This window comes from Echiichthys vipera (genome assembly GCF_963691815.1).
Source record: "Echiichthys vipera genome assembly, chromosome: 13".
Lineage (NCBI taxonomy): Eukaryota > Metazoa > Chordata > Actinopteri > Perciformes > Trachinidae > Echiichthys > Echiichthys vipera.
Window position 1 is genome coordinate 29,339,040 of NC_139838.1, and position 9,514 is coordinate 29,348,553.

Below are 9,514 nucleotides of genomic sequence, written 5' to 3' on the forward strand. Positions count from 1 at the left end.
TATAAACGACATATTTTAGTTGTTTTACGTGTTTTGTGTTCAAGCGAATACATTTGTTTTATGACTGAGACAAAGAGGAATAATGTGAATCAGTTACATTTAAATTATTTCATGTTTTATCTTTATTTTTATTTGTTTCTTAAGCAGAACCAGGATGTAAATATCTCCAAGTTTGAATTTCACTCTCCTCTGATTTCTCTCTATGCTGATGATATTCTGCTTTATATTTCAAATTTAGAAAATATTTTTTACACTTTTGTAGTTTTAATCAAATATAATTGTTTGTTCTCTAGATACAAGTCCAATAATTCAGTCCTTCCTACGATCACGCTTCAGTAACGAGAGACGATTGGATGATTTATCATAGAAATCATACCTCCATGATTTTGAATTCAAAATTTTAAATTTACAGAAGAGACATTTATATTATTAATAACAAATTATAGACTCATGCTCCATCTCTGTTTGTACTAATCAAACAATAATGAAGGGTTTGTCTGAGTTCAGAGTCTTTGAATATATATAAATTACATATATAATGTAATATACTGTCATTTTATTGTCACCACAGTGAAATTAAGACATTTTTAAGCCCAAATTTTCCATCAGGATTTAATGCAGTTACTGTTATTAAGAGAAACTCAGTTACTTTGATAATAATGACCATGAAAACAACTGATCTGATGAATACGTCTTTATTATCTGGACACAGTGAAACAATATAGAAACGACGCAAAAAGCTGGTAAATATTGTTATTGAAACATGTGAAATCAAAGAGAGATGGTTGCAGAGTGAGAGCAGTAGCAGAGTCCCAGTGAGTCACGTCAGAGCTGGGGACACTGGTCTCTCCCCAGTGTCTCTGAGACCGGAGTCTGGGAGCCCTGGGTGGCCTCACAGGTCACTGAGCCCACCTTCCTCCACTGGTCTGCAGGGAGCCTCAGGGTGCTGCTCCAGCTGTAGAGACCGTCCTTCTCCAGCACCCCGGGGCTCCTGCTCTCCTCCCAGCTGACGCTGCTGCTGCCGTCCACCTTCCAGGCCAGACTCCAGTCTGAGGGGAAGCCCTTGTTGGCCAGGCACATGAGCGTGGCCTTCCCCTGCTGCAGCTCCTCTCTGGAGGGGGCCAGCACCGTCAGGGTGGGACGGACATCACCTAGGAGACACCGATCAGCTTAGAGGACGGGGACCACACAGCTGTCAATCACACACCACACATTTGGACACCTTTACTGTGTGAGAGATGATTTTCCCCTTAAAGGAGTTTCTGTCAGATGTTTTTTCTGCTCCACCAGTCACTCGCTCACACATTGTTTCACTTCCCTTTAAGACGCCTCTCATGCGTATCAGCACAGAGAGAGTCCTGATATGACCTGATACACACCAAACTACACTGGAAACACGAGATCATATGTTACATTTCAAAAAACAAGAGAACAGACTGTAACTTTACACTTAAATACACTTTGAATATATTTCCAGTCATCTCTGACTTTGTCCAAAGTCTTGGAACATTTCTACAAACGTTTACTGTCAAAACTGTCAACAGCACAAACGTTCATCCGCTCCACCTTTACAGAACAAATATCAGCCAAAAATAAGTGACAACCATATTTAAAATGTTCATACGACGGATTTAAAAACGAAAGGGCGACAGAAAACTTCTCATTCTCAGTGTTTCAAACTATTTAGATCATCTTCAAAACTGGAGAAGTTTGAAAATATGTTTAAAATCCGACTGTTGTTCTTTCCTCGTTCCTACAGTTGAAGCTTTTCACATTTTACAGATGAAATAAAACGTTTAAAGAGAAGTTCAGTGAAGCTGCTTCGAGTTGAGCTTCGATGTTCAACCGGAGAAAAGAATCAAACTGAGTCTGTGAAGCGATTTAGATCAAACTCTCCTACAAAAGGTTCAGACAGATACTCAAATGTTTGCTGATGATACGATATTTAGATCAAACTCACATCTCCTACAAAAGGTTCAGACAGAAGCTCAAATGTTTGCTGATGATACGATATTTAGATCAAACTCACATCTCCTACAAAAGGTTCAGACAGAAACTCAAATGTTTGCTGATGATACGATATTTAGATCAAACTCACGTCTCCTACAAAAGGTTCAGACAGAAACTCAAATGTTTGCTGATGATACGATATTTAGATCAAACTCACATCTCCTACAAAAGGTTCAGACAGAAACTCAAAAGTTTGCTGATGATACGATATTTAATATTTAATATTTGAGCAGAAACTTACTTCCAACATCCAGCGTGGTTCCTCCGCCAAAAGTCAACCACAGTGATGCAAAGGGATTGAACCGCCGTACAAAAACCTCTCGCTGTAGAGAGACACGGCTCTCTGACTTCGACTGAACTTAAACTACAAGTCCTCTAAAATCTGCCCACAGGATTCATCCTGTCAAACACTTGCACTCGTTTTTATTCATCGTTTAAATAAAATAATAAAAAAACTGTATTTTTATAGTTTGTAGAAAAATGTTGAAAAATATTTTATTTTTCAGCTTTTAGAGAAAAAACAGAAGCAGGACAGAAAATGTTGCTGATGAGTGAATAAAAAATGTGAAAAATGAAACTTACTTCCAACATCCAGTGTGGTTCCTCCACCGAACGTGTACCACAGTGATGCAAAGGGATTGAACCGCCGTACAAAAACCTCTCGCTGTGGAGAGACACGGCTCTCTGACTTTGACACAAACAAACTCAACAAACACTTTCACAGATCACGGAGTTTGTGAGTCTTTAGACATTTTAACCAGTTTCTACAAAAACTATGAATCACTTTAACATTTTCTTTGTTAAATGTTTTTACATCTAAAAACAATTTTCTACATTAAATAAAATATAAATATTAAACATTTATCTCTCAGTAAAAGAAACAAACACGTGTTTATTGTAGATTATGATGAATGAAAAAATAATACATGTTTAAACTTCGTCCTGCTTGATGTTGATCTGTGTGGTCGTGAGCTCAGTCCATAGGTGACTTGGCGGGGAACTGGAGGGTCGCTGGTTCGAGTCCCTGTGTGGACAATGAGTGGAGCGTGGACTGGTGGCTGGAGAGGTGCCAATTCATCTCAGCTGTTGAGCAAGGCACCGATCCATTGGCCGCCCCCTCGCTCTGACATCTCTCCATTAACTGCGAGGATATAGGTTGTGTGTGTGTGTGTGTGTGTGTGTGTGTGTGTGTGTGTGTGTGTGTGTGTGTGTGTGTGTGTGTGTGTGTGTGTGTGTGTGTGTGTGTGTGTGTGTGTGTGTGTGTGTGTGTGTGTGTGTGTGTGTGTGAATTGAATTTCTCCTTCCAGGATTAATAAAGTAATTCTTCTTCTTCTTCATCAAACCGTGTGGAAGAACATTCGTCCATCAGACTCAAACAAACGAGCACTGACTCATTCTGTGATCCAGTGATTGATCCATTGATTAACATCAGAGTGAACCAGGTCCCTGTTGGAGTCAGTCGTCACATTTCCATAGAGAGCCACTTTGCATCCGCAGCCCCATGCTCCAGTGCTCTGGGAGCGTTTATAGTCCTGAGGGTTGGACACTGGGTGACTGACAGCCGTCCTTCATGACAACAGACGCCTCAGAAATCCTCCTCATCAGAAACATGACGCTGGTCTCCGTCCTCATCTGGACCCTCCTCTGCTGCTGCTGCTTCACAGGTAAAGTCCAGAGAATCAAACTCCTCTGTGAACACCCGTCCCTCTGAGACGAAGACGGCAAAACCGTGACGCTGTTTTCTGTTTTTGTCTCTGTGTCCTCAGCGTCCAGAGGCCAGGTCACAGCGTCCAGAGGCCAGGTCACAGTGACTCAGCCTGGAGCTGTGAGATCTGCTCCTGGAGGCTCCGTCTCCGTCAGCTGTAGGACCAGTCTGGCGGTCGATGATGACTGTGGCCTCTACGGCTCTGACCCCTGTCTTTCCTGGTACCAGAAAAAAGAGAGAGAAGCTCCTAAACTACTAATTTATGGGGCTACTGAATTAATATCAGGGGTTCCCGATCGTTTCTCAGGCAGTGGATCAGGGACTGACTTCACCCTGACCATCAGTGGAGTCCAGACTGAAGATGCAGCAGTGTATTACTGTCAGAGTTATCACTACATTAACAGTCAGCTTGTGTTCACACAGTGAAAAAGCGCCGTACAAAAACCTCCCTCAGTCAGACTGAACAGAAACTGAAGCGACTGCTGCAGCTGGAAGCTTCTGCGGACACCGACGCGCTTCACTGAGTCTCCGCAGTGAAGCGTAACCTGAAATAGGACTCACGCAAGACTTCACATGTCCAGCATCTTAGTTTTGCATTCCAACGTCAGCTCATTAGAAGTAAACGCGAACTGCAGCTGAGGCTGATGGAAAAGTTCTCAGTGCTTTAAATATGTGGTTAGAAACCAAAGTGTTGGACAGGAAACGTTAGAGTATCACACAAATGATTCGTCCTCTGGGGATGTGGACGTCTGCACGGTTTGAGGATAAGTGAAAACTTTGACCTGTTGGAGGCGCCAGAGGTACCGACTGACGGGCCAGATACGGTTAGCCTTAAAGCTAAACTAATGCTAACCAGTGCCCGCCCTGCTGCTCTCAACATCACACCTCTGACTTCTTCTTCTGGTCTTTTTGAACGACTTCTCTTGATGTCTGTCGTTGTTTTGTGTTTGTATGTTTATTCCCTGAGTTGGGCCCAGAAACAACAACATCTTTGAACCTTGTGCAAAGAAACATTTTGAAGCTTTTGTTTCCAAATCACATTAATTATGTAGTATTTATTAGAAACGGGACATTTCGTCATTTACCTTCCTGTGTGTCTTTCCCCAGTAACACTTGTCGACTTTTATTTTGAAGCCAGTGTGATCGATCCATATAAAACAACTTCCTGTCTTCTGCCCCGGAAGTTGTTTTCTTTACGGTGACGAATTCCACACTGCGATCCAAGATGGCGTCCGGCACAGACGTGTGTGAGCAGAGGCGAACTCTGTGCTCTTAGACTTTAATCCTGAAGGTGTCACCTTTTATTCTGAAGGTGTCACCTCTGACTCATCTCCCGGTAGATCCAGAGATATCCGAGTTAGCTTAGCATGCTAGCTGTGAGTTAGCAGCATGAGTGCAGTGCAGCGGGTGAGGTGGTTGGTGCAGCAGCGCCTCACTTTGGCTGCTGAAGAGATATTTGGGCTCTTTGAAAGAACGATAGCAGAGTACGAGGAGGAACTTTGTCGTTCAAAAGAGGAGAAGGAGCGACAACAGAAGCTACTGGACGCTGTTTCCGACCCTCAGCTGCGGCTCCACACAGCAGGTCTGCTCCCGTCACTGCTTCTTCTTCTTCTCTCTGCTCTTTAGAAACTTCAGTTTCCTGAACAGATCAAATCATTTGCACAGAAACGGCAGAAAAATCGTTTTGTAACGTAAAACAGATGCTGTCAGGAACAACAGCACGTGCCTTACCAAACTGTGATAAACATTTGATCCAAACTGTGAACTGTAAAAATGGATTCATGACGTCAGTGTTGTTACAATTAAAGGGGCAAAAGCAGAAACCATCCCCGCCCTGTGTTCAGGCTGTGATCGCAGCAGCAGTGGCTGTACAGGCCTCTGCGGAAGTAGTTACACTACAAGTGCCACACGCAGGAGCAGCCCTGTTATTACAAACACAAATGACCTTTCTATCACCTGCCAGACATCTGTCATGCATGACGACACTTCTGTCGCAACCACATCTCAACATAGAAAGGAGCACGACATTAAATCCAGCCACGCTGACACCAGCATCAACAGATGGCACTAAACACGATCGTCTGCATGAAACACAGTTAATGTTTAAACCACGTCCTGATTTATTACACGCACCTTTGACACGTGGCCGTATAGTATTTGTTGATGGTTCTGCGCGTAAGAATGCACAAGGACAAAATTGTACATGCACATAACGAAGGATCCACCACAGCAGACACACACTTATGCTGTGATGGCTGTGAGGAGTGTGCACGGGCTGACATCAAACACATTGTTTAAACCTCTGAGTGTAAAGAAGTGTTATCTCCGAACCTGACGACTGCACTGAAAGCTCTACCAAGAGAATGGTACGTGTCTGATATGAGAATGAAATATAACTCTTCCGATAAACAGCAGGGAAATGTTAAAGAAACGTATGAAATATTATCACAAGTGTTGTTTTCATGTGCCAGCGTGTCATTGGCCCGTCCGGGGAAAGACTGATAAGACGTCACCTCCCCAGATAAACTGTGTGAAGCTTGTTGAGTAAGAACACCTGTGGCCTTGTGGAAGATAAAACATGTATGTAGCTGGTTAATGATTATTCATGTACTCTAATAAAAAGAACTGTTTCCTGTGGCGTTCTTTAAGCAGCAGGTAGGAACTGTTTCCTGTGGCGTTCTTTAAGCAGCAGGTAGGAACTGTTTCCTGTGGCGTTCTTTAAGGCAGCAGGTAGGAACTGTTTCCTGTGGCGTTCTTTAAGCAGCAGGTAGGAACTGTTTCCTGTGGTGTTCTTTAAGCAGCAGGTAGGAACTGTTTCCTGTGGCGTTCTTTAAGCAGCAGGTAGGAACTGTTTCCTGTGGCGTTCTTTAGGCAGCAGGTAGGAACTGTTTCCTGTGGCGTTCTTTAAGCAGCAGGTAGGAACTGTTTCCTGTGGCGTTCTTTAAGGCAGCAGGTAGGAACTGTTTCCTGTGGCGTTCTTTAAGCAGCAGGTAGGAACTGTTTCCTGTGGCGTTCTTTAAGCAGCAGGTAGGAACTGTTTCCTGTGGCGTTCTTTAAGGCAGCAGGTAGGAACTGTTTCCTGTGGCGTTCTTTAAGCAGCAGGTAGGAACTGTTTCCTGTGGCGTTCTTTAAGCAGCAGGTAGGAACTGTTTCCTGTGGCATTCTTTAAGCAGCGGGTAGGAACTGTTTCCTGTGGCGTTCTTTAAGCAGCAGGTAGGAGCTGTTTCCTGTGGCGTTCTTTAAGCAGCAGGTAGGAACTGTTTCCTGTCTCGTTCTTTAAGCAGCAGGTAGGAACTGTTTCCTGTGGCGTTCTTTAAGCAGCAGGTAGGAACTGTTTCCTGTGGCGTTCTTTAAGCAGCAGGTAGGAACTGTTTCCTGTGGCGTTCTTTAAGCAGCAGGTAGGAACTGTTTCCTGTGGCGTTCTTTAAGCAGCAGGTAGGAACTGTTTCCTGTGGCGTTCTTTAAGCAGCAGGTAGGAACTGTTTCCTGTGGCGTTCTTTAAGCAGCAGGTAGGAACTGTTTCCTGTGGCGTTCTTTAAGCAGCAGGTAGGAACTGTTTCCTGTGGCGTTCTTTAAGCAGCAGGCAGGAACTGTTTTCTGTGGCGTTCTTTAAGCAGCGGGTAGGAACTGTTTCCTGTGGCGTTCTTTAAGCAGCGGGTAGGAACTGTTTCCTGTGGCGTTCTTTAAGCAGCAGGTAGGAACTGTTTCCTGTGGCGTTCTTTAAGCAGCAGGTAGGAACTGTTTCCTGTGGCGTTCTTTAAGCAGCAGGTAGGAACTGTTTCCTGTGGCGTTCTTTAAGGCAGCAGGTAGGAACTGTTTCCTGTGGCGTTCTTTAAGCAGCAGGTAGGAACTGTTTCCTGTGGCGTTCTTTAAGCAGCGGGTAGGAACTGTTTCCTGTGGCGTTCTTTAAGCAGCAGGTAGGAACTGTTTCCTGTGGCGTTCTTTAAGCAGCAGGTAGAAACTGTTTCCTGTGGCGTTCTTTAAGCAGCAGGTAGGAACTGTTTCCTGTGGCGTTCTTTAAGCAGCAGGTAGGAACTGTTTCCTGTGGCGTTCTTTAAGCAGCAGGTAGGAACTGTTTCCTGTGGCGTTCTTTAAGGCAGCTAGTAGGAACTGTTTCCTGTGGCGTTCTTTAAGCAGCAGGTAGGAGCTGTTTCCTGTGGCGTTCTTTAAGCAGCAGGTAGGAACTGTTTCCTGTGGCGTTCTTTAAGCAGCAGGTAGGAACTGTTTCCTGTGGCGTTCCTTAAGGCAGCGAGGTAGGAACTGTTTCCTGTGGCGTTCTTTAAGCAGCAGGTAGGAACTGTTTCCTGTGGCGTTCTTTAAGCAGCAGGTAGGAACTGTTTCCTGTGGCGTTCTTTAAGCAGCAGGTAGGAACTGTTTCCTGTGGCGTTCTTTAGGCAGCAGGTAGGAACTGTTTCCTGTGGCGTTCTTTAAGCAGCAGGTAGGAACTGTTTCCTGTGGCGTTCTTTAAGCAGCAGGTAGGAACTGTTTCCTGTGGCGTTCTTTAAGCAGCAGGTAGGAACTGTTTCCTGTGGCGTTCTTTAAGGCAGCAGGTAGGAACTGTTTCCTGTGGCGTTCTTTAAGCAGCAGGTAGGAACTGTTTCCTGTGGCGTTCTTTAAGCAGCAGGTAGGAACTGTTTCCTGTGGCGTTCTTTAAGGCAGCAGGTAGGAACTGTTTCCTGTGGCGTTCTTTAAGCAGCGGGTAGGAACTGTTTCCTGTCTCGATCCGAACGCTTGCACTGTTATTTTGCTCCAGCCATGTTTCAGTTAAAAACATAAAGTCAAGTTTGGAAGTGGTAATAAAGTCGTTGACTTAAATGATTTGTTATTCAGGACCTAACGTTGAGCAGACCCGTCCTGATGGTGTTATTGACGGGCTTCGATGTTGACTTTGATTTGGAGAGGATAGGAATGAGATTGTTCAGGTTAGCAGGGTGTCTACGTTTCCCAATGTTCACTCTCTCGGTCGTCACAACAGGAATGCAGAAGGTGCCCAGCTTTGACGTAGGCCGCCTTGGGCCCAGCTGATAATGTGGTCTACTGCTGAACCCTTTTCTGTATCAGTAATATTCAGGACTGCTGTCAGGGCGGGGCGGGGGTGGCCATGAGGGGGAGGAGGAGTGAGCAGCGTCAGAGCTGGAACGAACTACTGAAGGTGGACGTTGAGGGCGTAGAGGGGGTTTACATTAGAGGGGCGAAGTAGGGCTGAGGGTCTGTGGCGCACGCCTTCGTGGGGGGGGGGGGGGTGCCACTGAGATGACGCTGAGGGGGGGGGGTCGCTGAGGTCGGTCATGGGGGTAAAAATAGAAGTAGGGCGGGGATCGGGTGGGGGTAGCTCCCCGAACTCCAAGGGGGAGAAGGATGGAGACCTGGATGGGGGCCTGGGGGGTGTGGGGGAGGGATCTTCACGCCCATTCGAAATGAAAGGGGAGGTAGAGGGGGATGGACACGTCTCCTCTTTGCTCCGCTGTCTCTCATGGTCAGCGCTCTCCTTTTGCAATGGCGGTCCTCCTTCGACGTTCATGATAAGCTGTGTTGTGTCTTTTCCGTTGGTTCCTCTCGTCTCTTGTCCTTGGCAGTGATGACAGATGGATGACGCAGGAAGTAAAACATGTTGGTCATGAAAAGCTTTACTCCCAGCTTATTTAGACAAAGTCCGTCTGCCTTAAAAAGATGCCTGCGGTCCCAGAAAAAGCTAAAGTTGTCAATAAAATGCATTGAACGAGCATGAAAAGCGCTGGAGAGCCATTCGTTCAGCGAGTAAAGTCGACTGAATCTCTCAGCTCCTCTCCTGATCGGGGG

General features: G+C 45.4%; 1 gene segment (V, D, J or C); it reads right to left on the bottom strand.

Moving 5' to 3' along the window:
- Positions 1-711: 711 nt before the first annotated feature.
- LOC310955427 (Ig kappa-b4 chain C region-like) lies at positions 712-3,368 on the bottom strand. The segment is given in 3 exons: positions 3,354-3,368; positions 2,593-2,698; positions 712-1,151 (listed from the first exon to the last, which is right to left on the bottom strand).
- Positions 3,369-9,514: the final 6,146 nt, after the last annotated feature.